The sequence below is a fragment of the Girardinichthys multiradiatus genome, chromosome 4 (assembly GCF_021462225.1).
Source record: "Girardinichthys multiradiatus isolate DD_20200921_A chromosome 4, DD_fGirMul_XY1, whole genome shotgun sequence".
Taxonomy (NCBI): domain Eukaryota; kingdom Metazoa; phylum Chordata; class Actinopteri; order Cyprinodontiformes; family Goodeidae; genus Girardinichthys; species Girardinichthys multiradiatus.
Window position 1 is genome coordinate 41097094 of NC_061797.1, and position 21729 is coordinate 41118822.

The following is a 21729-nucleotide window of genomic DNA, read 5'->3' on the forward strand; positions in this document are numbered from 1 at the left end:
AATACATGCACATCTGGTGGGTGATTTTTTCTTTTTTATTTTCGTAACAGCCTGTTTGCTCGTTAATAGGATTGTGTGTTTGTTTTTCGGTTAGTCAGAGAAATTCAGTTAAAGCTGAGAAGCTATTTCTTGTTGCCACAGCAGCGGATCTGTGTTGGTTTATTTATAAATCAAGTTTGACAATCTTGTATGGGATTTTTTTCACTTTTCTTCAGCTTCAGAAGTTTTCATATATTTCCTTATTACTTATTAAAATTATCTATTAAAATCCAAGATTTGGGGCAAATGCTTTGGGTATCCTTCCACAAGCCTTCTACAGTGGTTTGCTAGAATTTCAATCCCTTAGTCTGGTTTTTTAAGGCTGCCTTGCTCACACACACACTTTCAGCTCTGCCCACAATTTTGCCATGTGACTGAGATCAGGGCTACATAATGGCCACTAAAAAATATTAACTTTGTTGTCCTTAAGGCACTTTGTAACTAATTTGATGGTTTGCTAGGGGCTACGTTACATTTAGAAAACCCTTTTGTTCTCAAGTTTATCTTACTGGTTGATGTCTTGAGATGTTGCTTCAATATTTCCACTTAGTGTTCTTTCTTCTTGAAGTTACCTTGGCAAACTGTTATCTGGCTTTTTCATGTTGCTTTTGGAATAATAACTTTTTTTCTCTTTTACCAGCTTCAGTCAGGATCTTCATAAAGTCTTTCACTTTTTTGGGGTTGATATGTACATTTCTCAACAAAACACACACATACGCCTGTCTCCTTGATTGCTAGACATCCCCATGGTTTTTACATTAGACTGAACAGATGAACTTGGCAACTTCAGGAATCTGAGAAGTTTAACCAGACTTGTGGAGGATCACAATTCTGATAGCTTGCCTGATTTCTTCTTCCAAAATGTGATACAAGGAAATAATATGTGTTTGAGGTGTAATCTTAAAATACATCCACAGGTGTGGCTCCAGCTCACTCAGCTGTGGTGAGTTAACCTATCAAAAGCTTAGTAAGCCATGACATCATCATCTGGGCATTTTTATCAATTATTTGAAGGGATAGCAATCTTAGTGTATGTAAACGTCTGAATGTGAAGAAAGTAGTAAATTCCCTAAAACTTCCCTATCATTATTCAGGCAATTATCAAATAGGAATAACTTTGGTAATCCTACCTGACCAAAAATAGGACAAGTTTAATATGATTTAATATCAGATAGTGAGGAAACAAGGGTTTTGTGTACTTTCATACATTGCATGCAAATATATGTTTTCAACTTTATCTAAACCTTATTCTGGGTCGTGTTGCTGTAGAATTAATTGTGAGTGCAACTTCTAGTAATATAGCACCAGCTACACTAAATCAGTATGTATATACAGTGCTGTGCAAATGTTTTCGGCAGGTGTGAAAAAATGCTGTTAACAAAGAATATGTTATGATGTGGAGTGTTGGTTTGGTGTTTGTTTTACGTTCATTTAGTTAGGTGTTTTTTCTGTTACTTCTGGTGATGGTAGTTTTAGTTTCTATGCTTCAGGTGTGTTTTTGGGTTTCTTATTGATTTGTCTAGGTTCTGTGTTGTTCTGTGTTCTTATGGGTTTGATGATTGTCTGTTTAGATCGGTTTCTCCTGTTTTTAATTTTGAAGTTTATTTCCTGCTCTGTCCTTCGTATTTCTGTTCTTAGATCTGTGTTCTGGTTTCTGTGGGTTTGTTTATTGTTTGTCCTCGTCTAGCTCCTCTTGTTTCTGTTACTCCTAACAGGTTTACCTGCGTCTCAGCCTCTTTGCCTGTCCGTCCACACCTGTGTCTGTTTACCCTAATTACCTCCCCTATTGTTTCATGTCCACCTTTTGTCTGTATTTAAGTTCCTCCTTGTCCTTTGTTCCACGTGGTGTCGTTAGTCATATTTTGCTACCGTTTGACTTATACGTGTGAAGCTTATTTCTGCAATCCTATAACCTGGATTTGTGAACTTTGTTTTCTGGATCGCCAGTTAAGCCAGCACCAGCACTTGTAAGTTTCTCTGCAATAAAGAAAGATCATCTCGCCAACCATCTCTGCTCGTCCCGCATCTTTGGTCCACCGAAAAGACTGAAAACATGAAAGAATGCTTTCAAAACTGGAAGTGTTAATTATTTATTTACATCAATCCATGCAGTGAATGAACAAAAGAGAAATCTAAATCAAATCAATATTTGGTGTGACCACTCTTTGCTTTCAAAACAGCATCAATTCTTCTAGGTACACTTGAACACAGTTTTTGAAGGAACTCGGCTGGTAGGTTGTTTCAAACATCTTGGAGAACTAACCACAACTAACCACTTCTGTGGATGTAGGCTTTCTCACATTCTTCTGTCTCTTCATGTAATCCCAGAAACACTTGATTATGTTAAGATCAGGGCTCTGTGGGGCCCATACCATCACTTCCAGTAATTCCTGTTCATCTTTACACTGAAGATAGTTCTTAATGACTTTGTTTGGATTCGCTCACTTAGCATTTTGTAAATTGATAAAAATAAACAATCATCATCTAGATGTCTGAAAGCATTCTTTGTTTGCAGAATTTTTTCACACCTGCCTAAAGCCTTTACACAGTATGTACATTTCCTGCTAGTAAATCACAGCTTTATCTCTTTTGCAGCCTGGACATTGCTTTTTTCTATACATTTTCTGATTACTGAAGAAAAGTCGAAGCTGAAAAAAGGCATAATTTAGGCCCTGTCAAACGTATCATCAAAAGTTCTGTCCAGCAGAAAGGAAAGAGGGTCACGTTTGATGTCCTTCTCCGCCTTCTACCCCTCCTCATACTCTAATGGTGCGTTCACACCGAACGCGGATTCTGCGGCAGGAGCGGCCGATTTACATGTTATCACCATGTAGAGGCGCAGAGGGCGCGGTGTGGTGCCGCCGACGAAGCGTTGCCATTTGGCAACGTGGAATGTCAAGCAAGCAAAAGCACACAAATGACACGAAATATTCGCAGAATCCGTGTTCAGTTTGAACGCACCATAAGAGAGGAGCATCTCCTGTTCCAATAAGAGGTAGATGGTGGTGCTGATGGGCCAGAGTGAGTTGTTACCTGCTGGGCTTTTAAAAGTCCTCCAACCAAACATGTCTCTGCTTTTATATAGGGTTTTGTTTAAGGTCCTGGAATGCCAATGTGGGCTCATAATTATGAATCTTATCAATGTAAACCCAAATGTGGAAGAAAAAAATTTAATTCAGTGGCCTTGTTCTTAAATTGTAATTACATAAAAACACAAAAAGCAACCAAAAATTAAAAATAGGTGAAAATAAACACTGTTGGGGAAGTTGACACACACACAAAGTTGTCACTGTGTCATATTATTAGGCCATATTACTAAGTTGAACTTTGCCAAAAGCTGCTAGCTTTAAATAGACTGAAACTTTGAGAGCAATACATCTTCAAATATAACATTTATAAGAACATAAATATTCCATACCTTTCCAGTGATACCTTTGGGGATGGTAATGCTAGTCACCAGGCTTTTTTTGTTTTCTGGAGGTACTGGATCTTTTTCTTTAGAAAAGGAATAATTAAGACAAACCGTTCTCCTGGCGTCCTCCTCCAGCAGTTTTAAAGAGTTAGTAAAAGAGTTTATAGAATGAAGGAACCTGCTTTGTTTTCTTTTTCCCACTTATATTTTACTGTAAAAAAATCCTGCCTTTATTACTCCATAAGCATTGAGATAGCTGAGTGTTTTAGTGTGTTCAGATTTTCTCTGTCTATAGCGCTGGAGTAATCAAGACAGCAATGCAACAATAAATAGTTGTGGGGCATTTCTTGAAGTTGTCCTCCCAGTTTTTGAAAAATGAAGGTACAGCTATGATTACATTATCCCATTAATGGTGCAAAAAGTTGATGATCCCACATGATTTGATCTATATCTGCTCTGCGAGAGACCATTTGTTTACATGTAAAAGTTCTGGCTGGAGTTAATTCATGCTATGGAACGTGTTTTACAAAAACACAGCCAGACCTACAAGCAAAACTATTTCTAGGTTTTATTAACATAAATAAATGAAATAAATTAATTAGTAAATTAGGGGAATTTTGAAATAACTTATAACAACTTTATATTTAGATCTTTTCAGGTGAACAACTGAAACTCACAAAGTATTTTTCTTTTATGTATTTTTTTCTTTAGTAGTTCTTTAATTTTTAGTGTATGCAATTGCCTTCTATACCAGTAAATGTTTCTGAGAAATACAGTTTATTCTTACTGGCAGAAAAATGCATTGTTTGATATTTCCATTCGTCAAAGTATTTTTGTAGTGTCAATGCAACCTCTATTTAAATTCTGGAAACCTGACTTGACTTTCTGAGTTTTAAAGTGAAGCTTACAACTTTGACCAGTTTTTATGGGTAGATATGCAAGATCATCTGAGAGCAAGGATGTCTTCAACCAGCGTTTTTTCATACATGCCTTAGTCATGTGAAAGGGGACTTTGGCTCAGTGGGAAGAGTAGTCATCTTGCAATCTGAAAGTTCTTGGTTTGATTGCAGCCTCCTTCTGTTACAGGTCACTGTGCCCCTGGGTAAGGCACTGAACCCCAAGCTGCCTACTGATCTGTGTATTGGTGCACGAATGTGTGCACGATTCGGTGAATGTGGCTCTAGTGGAAAGTGATTAGAGTTGTCAGTATGACTGGAAACATAACTTCAGTCCGATTAGTTGTGGCCAAAGCTTTTGAAACTTCAGGAAATGTTCATTTTCACAAAGTTGCTGCTTTGACATAGTTCGTTTTTTTGTGTGTATTTCTACCCTATATCTGTGTTCGTTCTAAAGCATTTCACAAATTTCCCTTTTTTTTTTTTATTTATTGGAAAAAAAGCGTCAATTCTATTTTAGCATCAACATTTCCAGTGTTGACCCTTCTTTTTCCGGCTGCACGGTGGCGCAGTTGGTAGCACTGTTGCCTTGCAGCAAGAAGGTCCTGGGTTTGATTCCCAGCCAGGGGTCTTTCTGCATGGAGTTTGCATGTTCTCCCTGTGCATGCGTGGGTTCTCACCAGGTACTCTGGCTTCCTCCCACAGTCCAAAGACATGCCTGTTAGGTTAATTGGTAACTCTAAATTGCCCTTAGGTGTATGAATGAGTGTGTGCATGGTTGTTTGTGTGTTGCCCTGCGATGGACTGGCGACCTGTCCAGGGTGTACCCCGCCTCTCGCCCATAGACTGCTGGAGATAGGCACCAGCTCCCCCGCGACCCACTATGGAATAAGTGGTAGAAAATGACTGACTGACTGACTGACCCTTCTTTTTCAGGACTTCTGTAATTTGCCCTTTATCAGCCCACAATTGCAATGTTTTTATTTCTCTATTTATGTGCTGCTCATTTGTAAATTTCTCCTGTATCATTGGGCAAATTACTCTGATGGGATGTTTATATACATTTCTTATCCATGGCAGTTTTATTTGTGCAAAACTGAGTCCCTTGGACAAGAGGCAATCCAACACATGAATGGTTTTAGAATACATCAGACACTACACAGGACTCATGGCAGCATTCAGCTTTACTTCTCTGGAAAATCTTCCATCGAGATGGGCCAAATGGTCTAAATGGGTTGTAGCATAATGTGATGCACAATATGTGACATTTTTACCTTTTCGTTATCTCCTCAGGACACCAGACTGACATTTCCAATGCCATTTTGTAGATGATATTTTGTTACAGTAAGGGACACAGTGGAGACATTCAGTTGATAGAAATCACATCATACAGAACAGCAAGAGTTAGTCTCTGTAATACCAACAGAGAAGATTATGTGTTTATCTTTGTCCTTTCTAATTGAGATCTAAACAGTTAAATCAATTCATATGATTATAGGTTAGCTCTGATTATAAATATTAATTTACTCACATTTTAAATAAATAAGTTGTCATTGAATGATTATGAATAACATAATGCCTGCTTGGAATGATATTGAATGTTGCTGTGATTACAATTATAATTCCATGTCCCTTATTCTGAAGTGTTTTGATGGGGTTATTGATCTTAAATGATTTTCTTTAGCTTTTGTGTGGAAATACGTCCTTGATAAGGTTTAGGTAAAGGTTGTAACCCAAGGCGAAAAATATCCAGCATCATCCTGAATGTTTCATTCATTCTTAACAGTAGAATTGTCCTTATGAAGTCGAGAGGGAATTGCACTCATAAAAGGAAGACTATGTTAAGGAGAGTTATAAGTACCGTGGAATACCTCAGGCAAATGGCGGAGAATCCACAAGCAACAGCCAAATATGTGCAACGAATAAGGCAGGTTATGAGAAGTCAGCTCAATAGCGACAACAAGGTCCAGGCAATCAACAGCCTTGCCTTGCCAGTAATCAGATACACTGTTGGGATAAAATGTTGGCCAAAGGAGGACATTCAGACCGCAGATGTTAAAAAAGCTACTCATCATGTATGGTTGATTCCACCCCAAATCCAGTAGGTGGACTAGGTGCACTGAAGGAGGCATAGGACTATTGACCTTCAGCACTATCCAAGATAAAACAACCAAGCTCCAAGAACATGTCAGGAAGATGATCCCAAGGGATGAAGCACTCAGTGAATTTCTTAGACTATGGAACCTGGAAGTGAAGGAGCTAGAGGAACCATCATGGGTGGAAAAAACCCTCAATGGGCTGCATCACTGACAGATAGTTGTTGTAGCTGATAGGACTGAATCCTACTAATAGCTAGAGAGAACAGGTCTGAAGTACAGCAGAGAAACCAACACAGCAGCAGGCCTTGAGCACTAGATCAATCGAGATCTACCACACCAGGAAAAGTCCCAGTGTGCTGTGGAAAGAGGTCCCAGAAATAATCCAATATCTCACAGCAGGGTGTAAGATACTGTCGGAAAATCAATACATAGAACACCAGAAACAAATAGCCAGTAGTATATTCTGTGCAAAATACAAACTGTAGGTGGTGGAAAGTAAGTCAGCTAAGATCCTCTAGGACTTTCACATACAAACCAACAAAATTGATTGTAATCACATTGTAATCACTGAAAAGCAGCAGAGGACAGCCGTTGTAATTGATGTGGCAGTCCCAAACAATAGAAACATTAGGAAAAAGGGACACAAGACAGTGGTGAAATAGAAAAGGCTCAGGAAAGAGCTAGAGAGACCCTGGGAGATGAAGGCAACAGTAGGGACCATGATCACTGGAGCACTCAGAGCACCTTCCAACAGATACCTGGAGAAATCTTGGTCCAGAAGAGCACAGTCCAAAGAACAGCAAAGATATTACGAAGAACCCTTAATCTCCCAGACCTTTAATAGAGGACCTGACCTTGAGATGAACAGCCACACAACCCACCGAGGGGAATGTGGGTTGGGTGAGAGAAGAGTTCATATTCAATAAATCAGAATATGTGTTCCAATTAACCTTATTTGTGAGATTAAAAGTACTTTTTGAAAAGAACAACCTTTAAGCAGGTATTAAACATAATTATCAGAAAGCCATTTGTAAAAAGCATTCACTGAAGAATAGCATTAGAGTAAGTTTTCAGAAAGTAAGTTATTCATGGTTATCATGGCTATGTTATGTAAAATATAGCTTTTGTATATCAGAATGATTAATAATACACCACACTGTGTCCTGCAGTGACTTTGGCACGTCTGCAAATATAGATGCATTTGAGGCTCCATTAGGTATTTCCTTTTATGAAAACCAAAAAAAATATTACCAGCTGTGACTGAGTAGCTACATTATGCTACAATAATATATTATAAATAAAACAGAGCAGCTGTGGCATTACATGATTTCTAGGATTCCTTAGAGGCAGGAAACTCCTCCCATGGGCACACTCAGATAATATATTTCCTGTTGATTATAGGGCCACCCCTACTACTGTGAATACCATTAAGATGCTGGACAAAGTCCAAATAGTCTTTACAAAAAGGAGGAGATAAAAAGGAGATAATGCTAAAGATTATAAAACCCCCTTCTTCCATGTCTGTGGTTTAAGTACATTCTCTGTGTTCATGGTCACAAAGTTTTCCATGAAGAGGTACTGCGTGTTTCCTGTATTCCAAGCCAAATCTGACATGAATCTAATAAATACCAAACTCAGATTCCAAGAAATGTTCATAGGTTCTCAGAACTCCAGCTTTGCATCCGTGACTTACTGTAATTTAAGGTACATTACATGAAAAAAGAAACTTTTGAGTACATGAGTTGATGTGATATGCATGCTGTGAGACAAAAATTACACATCAAAAAACATTTAATTTAAATCTTACTCAAGCATGGTACTAAAGCAGCTACGGTATGTTTTGATTGCAAAACATTTTTCCGAATAAAACAGTTTTTACTTTTAAGTCAGTAAAAAGATGCACTTCTGAGCTTCCTATTTAGGAAGCAGACCATCACATCAGCACATCATCAAGCTAAAAAGCACAGAAACTACAGAAATTAGACAACATTTACACTAGCCGTGACACTCACGGTATGGCATTTAAGGTAATTAAAGAAAAAAATAACAGATGCTGCTGAGGAAATTAGGTTAAGTGGATGCAGGTTTTGTTAAAAACCAAAAAATGCATTTGAAATTGTCAAATAAGGTTATTTGAGTTTGTCAAATAAGGTTATTGAAGACACCAGCAGTAATTGCCAAAAAGACGGGCAGATTGAGTGACCTCCATTTTGACAGTTAGATGTTCCAAGCTGTAAAAACTGCATCTTATAGTTTGACTGATGCATAAATAATGACAAAAAAAAAAGATTATAACATGCTTTTGCCCTACTCTAGAAGATCTGTGCAGAGTTGTGGATTGGAGAGAATTAGGCCCTTTTTCTTGGAGGAATCTAATGGGAATATATTTATGTGTAGCTGTGAACAAAGGAGGTTTTGTTTCTATTGGAAAGTAGTGAGTAAGTCAGTTATGATTATGATTGATCTACTGCAAATGTACGCCTTTTATGACACAAAATAATTTTATCTTTGAGCTCTTCAGATAGTTTTGGAGTGGGTATGTCCTCAGCTTCACACAAAACAGTTCTAAAAACAAATCTAAAATCTAAAACAAATGAAAGTTTAAGGACTGGGGAATAAAATAGCAAGGGCATGAAAAACAGTGCCACAAAAGCAGCATGTGGACAACTATGCATTTATGTGAACTTTTTTGTATTCAACATCATATTGGACAGGGGAAGTGTATTACTGAGTGTTTTGTGGATGTGTGTTACTGCATTTATAAACATGACAAGAAATACATAATCCCCTCAACTCTTAACTCTTATCTGTTTCAGTTGATGTTTTTTGGCCTTATCTAAATCAACTAAAACATTACATCTTCTATGATTTTTCTCCAATGCCTCAATTCAAATATTTTAAAGAAAAAAAATAAAATCTACCTTCCTTGGAGAATGTTTTGTGAATGTTGTAAAATTGTTATATTTCAGCATATACAGTACAGACCAAAAGTTTGGACACACCTTCTCATTCAAAGAGTTTTCTTTATTTTCATGACTAGGAATATTGTAGCTTCACACTGAAGGTATCAAAACTATGAATTAACACATGTGGAATTATATACTGAACAAAAAAGTGTGAAACAACTGAAAATATATCTTATATTCTAGGTTCTTCAAAGTAGCCACCTTTTGCTTTGATTACTGCTCCGCACACTCTTGGCATTCTGTTGATGAGCTTCAAGAGGTAGTCACCTGAAATGGTTTTCCAACAGTCTTGAAGGAGTTCCCAGCAATGCTTATCACTTGTTGGCCCTTTTGCCTTCACTCTGCGGTCCAGCTCACCCCAAACCATCTCGATTGGGTTCAGGTCCGGTGACTGTGGAGGCCAGGTCATCTGGTGCAGCACTCTCCTTCTTGGTCAAATAGCCCTTACACAGCCTAGAGGTGTGTTTGGGGTCATTGTCCTGTTGAAAAATAAATGATGGTCCGACTAAACGCAAACCGAATGGAATAGCATGCCGCTTCAAGATGCTGTGGTAGCCATGCTGGTTCAGTATGCCTTCAATTTTGAATAAATCCCCAACAGTGTCACCAGCAAAACACCCCCACACCATCACACCTCCTCCTCCATTCTTCCTGGTGGGAACCAGGCATGTAGAGTCCATCCGTTCACCTCTTCTGCGCCACACAAAGACACGGTGGTTGGAACTAAAGATCTCAAACTTGGACTCATCAGACCAAAGCACAGATTTCCACTGGTCTAATGTCCATTCCTTGTGTTCTTTAGCCCAAACAAGTCTCTTCTGCGTGTTGCCTGTCCTCTGCAGTGGTTTCCTAGCAGCTATTTTACCATGAAGGCCTGATTCACACAGTCTCCTCTTAACAGTTGTTCTAGTTGTGTCTGCTGCTAGAACTCTGTGTGGCATTGACCTGTTCTCTAATCTGAGCTGCTGTTAACCCGCAGATTTCTGAGGCTGGTGACTCAGATGAACTTATCGTCCGCAGCAGAGGTGACTCTTGGTCTTCCTTTCCTGGGGCTGTCCTCATGTGAGCCAGTTTCTTTGTAGCGCTTGATGGTTTTTGTGACTGCACTTGGGGACACTTTCAAAGTTTTCCCAATTTGACTGACCTTCATTTCTTAAAGTAATGATGGCCACTCATTTTTCTTTACTTAGCTGCTTTTTTCTTGCCATAATACAAATTCTAACAGTCTATTAAGTAGGACTATCAGCTGTGCACTGTATTCACCTCCTGCACAACCCAACTGATGGTCCCAACCCCATTTATAAGTCTTGAAATCCCACTTATTAAACCTGGCAGGGCACACCTGTGGAGTGAAAACCATTTCAGGTGACTACCTCTTGAAGCTCATCAACAGAATGCCAAGAGTGTGCGGAGCAGTAATCAAAGCAAAAGGTGGCTACTTTGAAGAACCTAGAATATAAGACATATTTTCAGTTGTTTCACACTTTTTTGTTCAGTATATAATTCCACATGTGTTAATTCATAGTTTTGATGCCTTCAGTGTGAAGCTACAATATTCATAGTCATGAAAATAAAGACAACTCTTTGAATGAGAAGGTGTGTCCAAACCTTTGGTCTGTACTGTACTTAAAATCTAAATAGTTGAACCTGAAGTACCAGTGTTACAGTGCTATTTATTTTCGATTAAGAATTCTTTTTTTTTTTCCATCGGTCAATTCCTATTCTATTCTGGATTTATAAAACTATTAAAAAAGGAGTAAACATAGCTTTTTAAAATGTCAAGTTTGTAATTGTTAAGGCAGTTCTGACACACAGTCCAAATCTACTGGGGTCTAGGTATTGCAAGCTCTTTAACAATGTTGCAGACTAGTCTGACTATTTTCCTTAAAGAGCTGTGTCTAAAAAACTCACTTATTAATGTAAATGTGCCTACAGTGTCTATAACTGACATATCCTTTTGTTACATTGTAAAGGACAAAAACTAAACACTAGCTTGCATTTAGTGTGGCAGAAAAGTGAAGGAAAGTATAGAACTTTATTAGTTTCAAATGTGTTAGAAAATGTAAAACAATGCTGTGGTAGGTATTCCAAAAGAGAATCCAGATATACCTACACACACATATCAGCAATAAGGTAAGGACGAACACAACAAGTTGGCAATTCAGGGCCAAAAATAAAAAAATAGGGAAACGTTTTTTTTATCTACATGCAAAATATCACGTATGTATGAAAACTAACAACCCAGACCATTCTGAATGCGCTATCCCCACTGTAGGTTTGAGCTATTTCATAAAGTATAAAGGCCATAAACTATTATTTAGCTGTGTAAAGATGATAGAGACATACCTATGAAAAAAACTTGCAGCTCTAATTGCAGCAAAAGGTGATTCTACAAAGTATTGAATTGGGGGGGAATCAAAGGCACCTCACATTTTTAGGTTTTTAACTAAAAAAAGGTTTGTAACTAAAAAAATGGAAACCTTGTATTAACTTCCTTCCACAATTATGCCCTACATAGTATTGGTCAATCCTGTAGAATTCCAGTAAAATACATTGAAGTTTGTGGTTGAATTTGGTTACAGTATAAAAAAAGAAATAATTGAAGATGATATTCAAGATGCAGCTGTTTATTGCTATACATACCAATGCATTGAGTGAAATATGCAAATGTACATCAACCCATTTTCACCTTTAAAGATACAAAGTCTCTACTAAAATTGTCCTGGAAATTTAGATGGAGGAGCATCAACTTCAGTTGACCACCTCTAAGGGCATAAACCTCCGACGGCCTCCGACAAACATACAGACTTTCGTTACAATTGTTTAATATGTTTGTACATAGTTCTATGAAGGTCTTATGATACTGTTAGACAGTATTGGTGCATGACCAAGAAAAACACCGGACAGGTCAGGAATTAAGTTTTGATATAGGTTTAAGCAGTGATAGGTTAGATAACAGTAACCCAAGCTTTGAACATCTCACATGCAAAAAAATAAAAGAGTATGACAGAAATCAAACCTGCCAAAACGCAGCTGTCCACTTAAACTGACAGACTGAGCAAATACAACATTAATCAAAGAAACATTCAAAAGTGTCACGGTACATCTGGAGGAGTTTCAGAGAGCTGCAGCTCAGGTAGAATGATCTACTGACAGGAAAACCATTTATTGTGTACTCCGCATACCTTGCCTTTATAGAAAAGAGGCCTCTAAAAACCATAAAAAGTCTCATTAAAGGTTTGCCAGAAGCCGTGTAGCACATACTGCAAACGTGTGCAATGAGGTGCTTTGGTCAGATGAGACCAAAACTCAACATTTTGGTCTACATGCAAAAGGCTATATGTGACAAAAAACTAATACTGCTCATCACCCTGAAAATACCATCCAGCATCATGCTTTAGGGATACTGTTCTTCATCTCAAGCACTCAGTCTGGTCACTGGAAGACCACCAAATATGTAAATTATCTTTATTTGTGTAGGTAAATTATGTGTTGGCAATGGCATTTAAAAATGAAATTGCATGTGTGTATGCTGTGGTGAGAAAACAGGACTGTTCTGTATACAAGACAGGCATTTCCATCTTAAGATGAGTCACTATCTCTAGTGGCGGGGTACATCCTGGACAGGTCGCCAATCAACACACAAACAACCATGCACACACTCATTCATACACCTAAAGGCAATTTAGAGAGACCAATTAAACCTAACAGGCATGTCTTTGGACTGTAGGAGGAAGCTGGAGTACCTGGTGAGAACCCAAGCATGCACAGGAAGAACATGCAAACTCCATGCAGAAAGACCCCCAGCCGGGAATCGAACCCAGGACCCTCTTGCTGCATGGCAACAGTGCTACCAACTGCGCCGACAGGGTTATGGTATTTTAAACTTCATTTTTGTAATTTGCAGCAGTTTCTCAGTGGAGTCTTCTCTTCATTACTCATGTTGACAAACCATAGCAGTGACCCTCAAATTAGAGCAAACATATACCATAGAGTAATTGATAAATTGTATTTATTACTGTTAACTATTATTATAGTGGGCTGTACGGTGGCGCAGTTGGTAGCACTGTTGCCTTGCAGCAAGAAGGTCCTAGATTCAATTCCCGGCCGGGGGTCTTTCTGCATGGAGTTTGCATGTTCTCCCGGTGCATGCGTGGGTTCTCACCGGGTCCTCCGGCTTCCTCCCACAGTCCAAAGACATGCATGTTAGGTTAATTGGTCTCTCTAAATTGCCCTTAGGTGTATGAATGTGTGTGTGCATGGTTGTATGTGTGTTGCCATGTGATGGACTGGCAACCTGTCCATAGACTGCTGGAGAAAGGCACCAGCTTCCCCGTGACCCACTCTGGAATAAGCAGTAGAAAGTAACTGACTGACTATTATTGATTGTTAAAAGAAAACAAAAACCATAAGGTAAAAATGTTATAGAGATGGTAAATCCCATGTTACTGCAGATTCCAAATTAAAAGTTCCAAATTGAATACTGAATATTGATGAACAGGCTGAATGCATGAAACTGACCAGAACTGTATGTATTTAATTTGTAGACTGTATACAGAGGCAGTCTTCGCTGAGTTATAAAAAATACTAACATCTTTTGTTGCAGACTCCCTAGCGAGGCTAAAAATAAAAAAATTAGCAAATATATGAAAGAATAAAAGAGGACAATATCTGAAATTGGCTTAAATTTCTGTTAAACATTATAGATTGCTTATAAACATTTTCTTGGCTCCTAGAAATCTATGACATGCTCAAAAGTTAGATGGTGTGCAATGGGTGCCTACAGATACAAAACAGAGCAGGACAGGACAAACATTAATGTCCTGGCATGAGACAGAACAGAATGTTTGTTTGTTTTCTCCTAACCCTGGGTTAATGTCTCTACCTCTCCGGATATCTGGGCCATGATTTTCTCGCAGTTCACTTTCTCTCTTCCACACCCTTATTTCCCCTGTTTTTTTTTTTTTTTACTCCTTCCTCAGTCTACATGCCTTTTACTCTCATTTGAAATCCTGTTTGAGCTGGCTCTTAATCTGAAATCTGTCAAAGGAGTGTAGTCCAGATGTTATCAAGCCTATCTGCAGAAGATGATTTGTGGCTGAAATGTTTGGGTGCACATCTGCATGTATTTGTCCTCCTGAGTAAAATATATGATTGTTATAAGTAATTTGTCATGCAACAACACCAATACCTTCCAAAACATTCTGTGTTCAGCCTAATAAAATCTACCTACATTTGAAGCTGTTAACCACTTGAATAATAATTGTTCCAGTGGACAGAAAAGGCATTTACTGGTTTAGATTAAATTCTTTTTAAATATTAGGATTGATTAGATTTGACATTCTCCTTTGCAAAAGTGATTAAATACGCTGTCGATACCAAATCAGTGTAGCATATTCTGGTTTGAGACTGTATCTCTGAGATAAGAGACCTAATGTGCATTTATGTGTGTGAGAGGAGACAGGGTGCTATGTTATCTGAGCTGTTTTCTTATCGGAGAGATTTATAGTCTCAGTCAGGGCATCTGGCCTTGAAGATTTTATCCATGGATGTTTTTGAGGGACTGAGTGGCACACAGAGGGACAAAAAGATACCTTGTTTGGTAGATAAGCACATTTGGCAAGATGATTCTTAAGATAAAGGACACTGCATAGGTACTCTGTATTGTTTTTTTGATCATGTCCGCTGTAAGTCATTATTGAGCTATTATGCCAGTTGTGGAACTGACTTTTGTAAACCATGCTCTAGTGTTAATATTACAGTACTTTCTAGAAATAATTTGTTTCCAGAAATAGTTTGACTTTAGGGTTCTGACGTTGTTATCCCAGCCTTTCCACTGTGTTAGGTTTAAAGTCTTTGTTTAGAGTTGCATTTAATAGATTCTTTTGGGCTTTGTTTAAGTATGGTTTCTCATTTTCCTGTCTTTACCTTTGGGTGGATTTCCTAATTTCTTCATAGCCTGTCTCCCTCAGTTGTTTCTATATCACAGTTTTTTTTGTTTGTTTTTCCCACAGTTGCCACCAGTTAATCTGCCCCCAACATCTATCCCTCTCAGTTTAGGCAGCTCCATTTATGCAGGTCATGTCCCCAGTCTGGTGACATCCACCAGTTCAGTTTTTAGATTGTGTGATGTAAGCGTTTTTCTTTTTTTTTATTAAAGCTCAATTTGTCATGATCTTGCCTTCCTCCTGTTTGTAGTTGTGTTCTCTGGCACAGTTAATGACAGTAACAGCAACAATAGCAACACCAATCCTTTGGGTTTTTAAATGACCAGGTTGTTAATGCATTTACTTATTCTTTCCATTTTAAAACTCTGTGTCTCATTGTTATTAATTCAGCCGTTGGATGACACAGGAATACAATGTGTTGTTTTTATATCTTACAGCTTGTAATCTGATTGAAACAGAGGTATGAAAATGTTAGTAAGTCAATTGGAAATTAATTCATCAATTCCTGAATTGATGTAATTATGTAATTGCACCTTACTTTCTGACCAAATAGACTGTGATTATACACTCACCAGCCACTTTATTAGGTACACCTGTCCAGCTGCTCGTTAACGCAAATTTCTAATCAGACAGTTAAGACTTTGAATGTTTTTAAAGGCAAACTAAAGTTATAGCTATTCTTTTTGGCTTTTTGTTGAAGTGAATATGTAATATCTATTCATTTTAGTTGATCATTTAAGCCAGTATGTTATTTATTTGTTGTATTTTATTTTTATTTTAGTTAATATTTTTGCAAGAACTTTAACATCTTTTTGGTGAAATGTAACATTTTTCCTTAGTTCCACATTGTTTGAAAATTTATTTCTTTTTCAATGTACTCTCATTTATTTGTTTGTTCTTTGATCATTTCTAGTGTAAATGTGTGTTTTTAATGTTTTAATGTCTGTTTTACTATCTGCTAAGCACATTCTATTACACTTGGCTGTCTGAAACATTCTCTATAATTAAAGATTTAATTATGAATTAAACTTAACCCTAGAGCTTTTTAGGACAAATTCTTGTATATTTTTTTCATTATACATATCCATTCTTTGACCACTTCTTTTTCCAATATACTGGTTATTTTTGTATCCTTTAATGTTGATGATCAGTTGGTAAATTTACCTAACTTGAGTGTGGGGGTTGTTAGGGTTTGCTGTAAACCACCATCCTATCGCATTCTAACACAATCAAACACAACAAATAATTTTGCACACATGCACTCACACTTTAGTGGAATTTGAAGTTCCCTCTTAACCAAACCTGAATAGTTTTTGGACTTTGAAAGGTAACGAGTATCCAAGAAAAACCCACAAATGCACATGGAGACCATCAACTGGAAACTTCTCGGAGAAAGGCCCCCGCTGAGAGTTAAAGCAGTAACCTTTTACCTGTAAGGGAACAGTGCTAAGATCTTTTTCAATGTTCACTTACTTCAACTATATCACCACACAGAAAATATTATTAAATAAATCATGGAGTAATGACGAAATTCAATCTGGGACACTCAACCACTCCTCCACTCTCTTTGGTTTGCAGTTTCAGAATGTCAAAATATTATAGGTAGATGACTTTTTCACGCAACATAACCGAAATAACAAGATCCCGGATACAATCAACCAAAATTAGCTTCCTTCCAAGGGTAGCTGGACTCAGCCCTAGAGATAGGGTGAGGAATTCTAACATCCAAAGGGGAGCTCAAAGTAGAGCCACTGCTCCTCCACATCAAAAGAAGTCATCTGAGGTGGTTTGGACATCAGATTGGATACCCTTTGGGAGCCTCCCTTTAGAGGCATGGATGGATGGATGGATAAACCAAAAACTTCAAGCAGTTGTTTAATGACAAAGGATCGCAGACTTACAAGAAGGTAACTTACTTTTTGTTTGCATAAAACAGAAACATTTATCTCCTACTTTCAGACTTGTATCCTGACAACACATTAATAAAATGCAGACTACACTTTTACACATACATGCAAACAATAGCAGATAACAAAACTGAGGAATATGTTGTATAGTATGTGCTTGGGTTTCAAGTTAGCTTCCTAAAGGATATTCATCACCATCATCATGAGTTTGGATTTGCCATTAAAACATACATCACTTTGCAAAAGTGCTCATAGTCCTTTTTTGTCCTTTTTTTCATCTTTCCTTAAATTACAACTTTAAACTTCAATGTAATTTATTGGAGTTTTATAAGACAGGCCCAGCACAAATAGAAAGTAGTTCATAATTGGTAAGTTTTATTTATTTATGTATTTTTTACAAATAAAAATCGAGTTGCATCCAGTCTGTAGGCATAATGGACTTGCAACCTGCTAAGAGTGTGCCCTCCTTCTTGCCTAATGACCACTGGAGATAAGAGCCAGCACTCCTGACCCTGCATGAAGAAGTGGGGATGAATGGATGAATGGATGAATGGATGAATGGATGAATGGATGGATGGATGGATGGATGGATGGATGGATTATGTGTAGTACAAACATGAAATTTACCATAATATAACTGCAAAATAATAAAATAAATAACTGATTAAGATAAGTCATTCCATGTGTTGCTTGCTTTACGATATTTCTTGTGCTGCATTGAATTTTGATTTATTTAATTTGGGTGATAGGTAAGTAGACAGTCCACAGATCACCCTCCACTGCCACTACCACTTATATGACAACACATGCAGCTTACTGGGTGCCAGTTTGTGTGCAAATACCACCAACAACTGTCTCCACAGTCTCTTGCTGCATCATTAAATAAGGCAAAGAAAATAGAAGTTGCCCTCTAAGATCAGAGCAATATAGTAAGGTGGCCCTGTGTCAGAAATCCAAGAATAATAATTTGGATTTGTGGAAGTTTGCTGTGTCAAAGGTTGAACCTCCATCAAGAAACTGCAGCAAATCATTAAAAAGGAGTGGCTCAAATACCTTAAAAGATATAAAGGTTAAATAAAAAAATGTAAGGTTTCTCATCAACACTAATGGCCTCAGTTGGTGTTATTTCCTGATGGCCTGATGTTTGACCAAACTCTGAACCCTTAGTGTTGGCAAATAATACCAACCATAGCAAAGGGCTACATGGGTAGTAGCCATTTGAAGATGGAGTGAAATACATAAAATTTAAGTAAGAAAACAAACAAATGGTTTGATTTCTAGAAAGCTCTCTAAAGTTAATAGAGAAACTGCAAGCTAGCAAAATATTTGTTTTGAGCGTCACATTTATTATATACCTGTATTATGTTTAATTCACATATATTTACTAATTTTGTTAGTATGTATTTACCACCAAAGTCTTACCAGGTCTATGTAACAAAGTATAACTCTAAAAGGTCTTTAGCTGTGGAAGTAGAAAATCAATTTTTATGACAAGGAGAAATAAATATATATGGTATCAGTATGAACAGTGAACTGACTGGAACTATTACTGCAAAAAACTACACATTCATGATAAATGAGTATAATATTTAGTATTGTAAACTGTCTCTAAAAAGCTAATACACAAAAATAAAATCTTTTGAATTATTTACTTCACAAACCTTTGTAACAAAGTACTACTTTATTACAACAAACTGTGAATGATTAATTTTAAAGTATCATGTGCCTTAAACAGTTCATTCAGTTCAAGAGATAATAAGCAATACAGAAAAGCTACTTCTGTACTTAGAACAACATTTCTTCTTAAAGACTCGTTTGTCCCTCTCAATCCACCTCTCCAAGCCTGCTGTGAAAGTTGCAATGATTTGGGTCAGCCTGTTAACGAATATGCCTCCCACTCACATGAGTGCTTTTTGAAAAAAAGATAGCATAGAAGAAGAGTATTGACAAGGAAACATTTGTTCACTACAGATGCAGTGCTTGGCTTGAGCAGGTTTGTGATGCCACCAAGTTTTAAATCTTACAGTTTGTTGACTCAGGTTAATGTGTTTCTTGGTCTGAAGCCAAATTTACTCGTCAGACTCTGCCAGGTCTGGTATACCGAAATAGTCACTCTCAGTCATATTGGTCTTGGTGTTGTAAACTGGTATGGCTCCTTTCTGCAGCTTTCTCAATGGGCCGCTGTGTCTTAGTGGTAGAGAAGCCTGAAAACTGGGGCTTGTTCTCCTACCCCATCTAAAATACATCCAGTTTATTTATTAATTTATAATACACCACACCCAAAATATTGAACATATGGACACTTATTTCCTTTAACTCAAAAACTAAAGTTTTTTTTTAAATTGTGGCTCTTAAAAAGCAGCTGCTAAAGCATTCGAGTGAAAAGGCACTCAAATTATGGACCCTAAAAGGATTTCACCAAAATGAAATTCAGCCATCTGAAATTCAATTAATTACAGTCTGGCCTGTTCATAGCAAAACATACCCTGAAGTAACTAATCAAAGGAAACTAACTTCACATGATTGCTTCCCTGTTGCAGCACAATACAATCTTTTAACACAGGCTGAGAGAAAATATTGCAAAGGGCAAACAAGAGACTGATACATAGAACAGCTAGAATGCTTTCTTAACAGTACTGTTTGCATGCTTTCATTATCAGAGTGACAGAGTGTCTGACTTTGCCTTTTAGAGAAAATGTCACTGCTAATGCAATAAGGCCAGTTTGCAGTCTATCTGAAATTCAGATAACAAACACCCTCATTTTCATCAACCTAAATGAACTTGCATTCACTTTTGCAGTGATTTACCAGGACTGTCTACATGTAAAATTCAGGTTTGAACTGAAATATCTATTGTTATGCTTTATATTGACAGAGAATGAATATAAACTATAATTGTGCTCTGTATGAGTTGGGCAAATGAAGGCTAGAGAGCATTCATTTTAGAGACTAATTTTCAAGCTAAGCATGATGGATGTTAAAAGAATTGCCAAAAATATTATTTTCTGAACAGGTGTTTTAGGTAACACCTTACCATATATTTCATAGCACCAACATGCTGTCAATAAATATTAAAACAGTGCTACAAAACAGCAGTAGTTTTTTTCCTGTTTGCTGTGTTTATGTCACAAAAATGAAAGTAAGAGAAACAACATTTTCATCTATTTTCACTGCATATTGTAACCAAAAATGTCCATGTACAAACAAATTGGCAGTCCCCCCAATCCAGGATTTCTCATCAGTCCCAACCTTAAAGTCCAAATTGACTGCTGTGTTGTTTATTAATAGTGATGGCTGCAGTATTTAACTGTTTCTATGCAGCTCTACTATTTTTTGTGTCACTGAATCTTTACTACACATAATACAAATGTACAACATATATTTGGGAATATGTTGCCTTAATTTTTGAATCCATAATATTCAGGTGCTATTACCTTGGATTGTGAACAGCTATCACTCTGGTCACTGAATATAATAACCAGTAAATCCTGCTGATTTTTATGACTTGCAACTAGAGCATGGTTGGGTTTAATCTTGTTTCTAGCTCTAACTTTGGAAGTAAAGTCAGCACAGCTAATACAACTTCACATCTGGGTAATATCTGCTCAAGACAAATATATTTGAATCACTCATCTTTGTGGCTGTGAATAAGATTCTAAAGCTTATTAGCTTTAGATTAGAGATATTTGCTTTGTATTTACCTTGAAAAGAAGTCAGAGTTTTTTCCTGACTTTCCTTCTTCCCTTATGGGGAAAACAGGGTACTCATGACACAGACCCTGGAAAACTAATACAACTTCCCACAGCCATGAGAGCCATTGTTTTACTTCAGTTTACTATAGACCTCTAATATAATAATGCAATCATAAAACCACACAAATAAAGATTTTTTTTAATTTAGCTATAGAAGGTTTGATGTTTTTTTTTTTTTTTTTTTTTGTGGCAAAGAATTACCATTACCAAGGTTTTGCCCAAACAATCAGCCTTTGTGGCATTTATTATCTACAAATCCAAATCTTTTTTGCTGGACACAAACTGAAAGGGCCCTTGGGTTTACATCCAGCAAATCATGGTAGCCAAAGGTAATTGGATTGACTTAAATCCCCACAGGCAGAGTATTAGAAAATCCTAATCAGTGTCAGTGGTAGAAAGACAACAGGCTCTTGGCCTTCACATGCAATTAGAGTTTGCAATCCCGCTAAGAAGCATTCACTCAAAATGCAGAGATATAACCTAACGTTGGCAGTAGCTTTTAAACCTCATTATTTAATATTTAAAAGATACTGTGGAATGTGTGCACTGTTTAAGAGCAATTAATGTTACAAAAATGTTTCCAAAAGGGAGAAATGACAAAATATTAATGTTTTTTGAATTGTGGGAAAGTATCTAAAGAAAAGTAATGCAGACAGGAAGATTGTAAAGACTGTACAGAAAGCTTTAAGCAGAAATTCAAATTATGAACT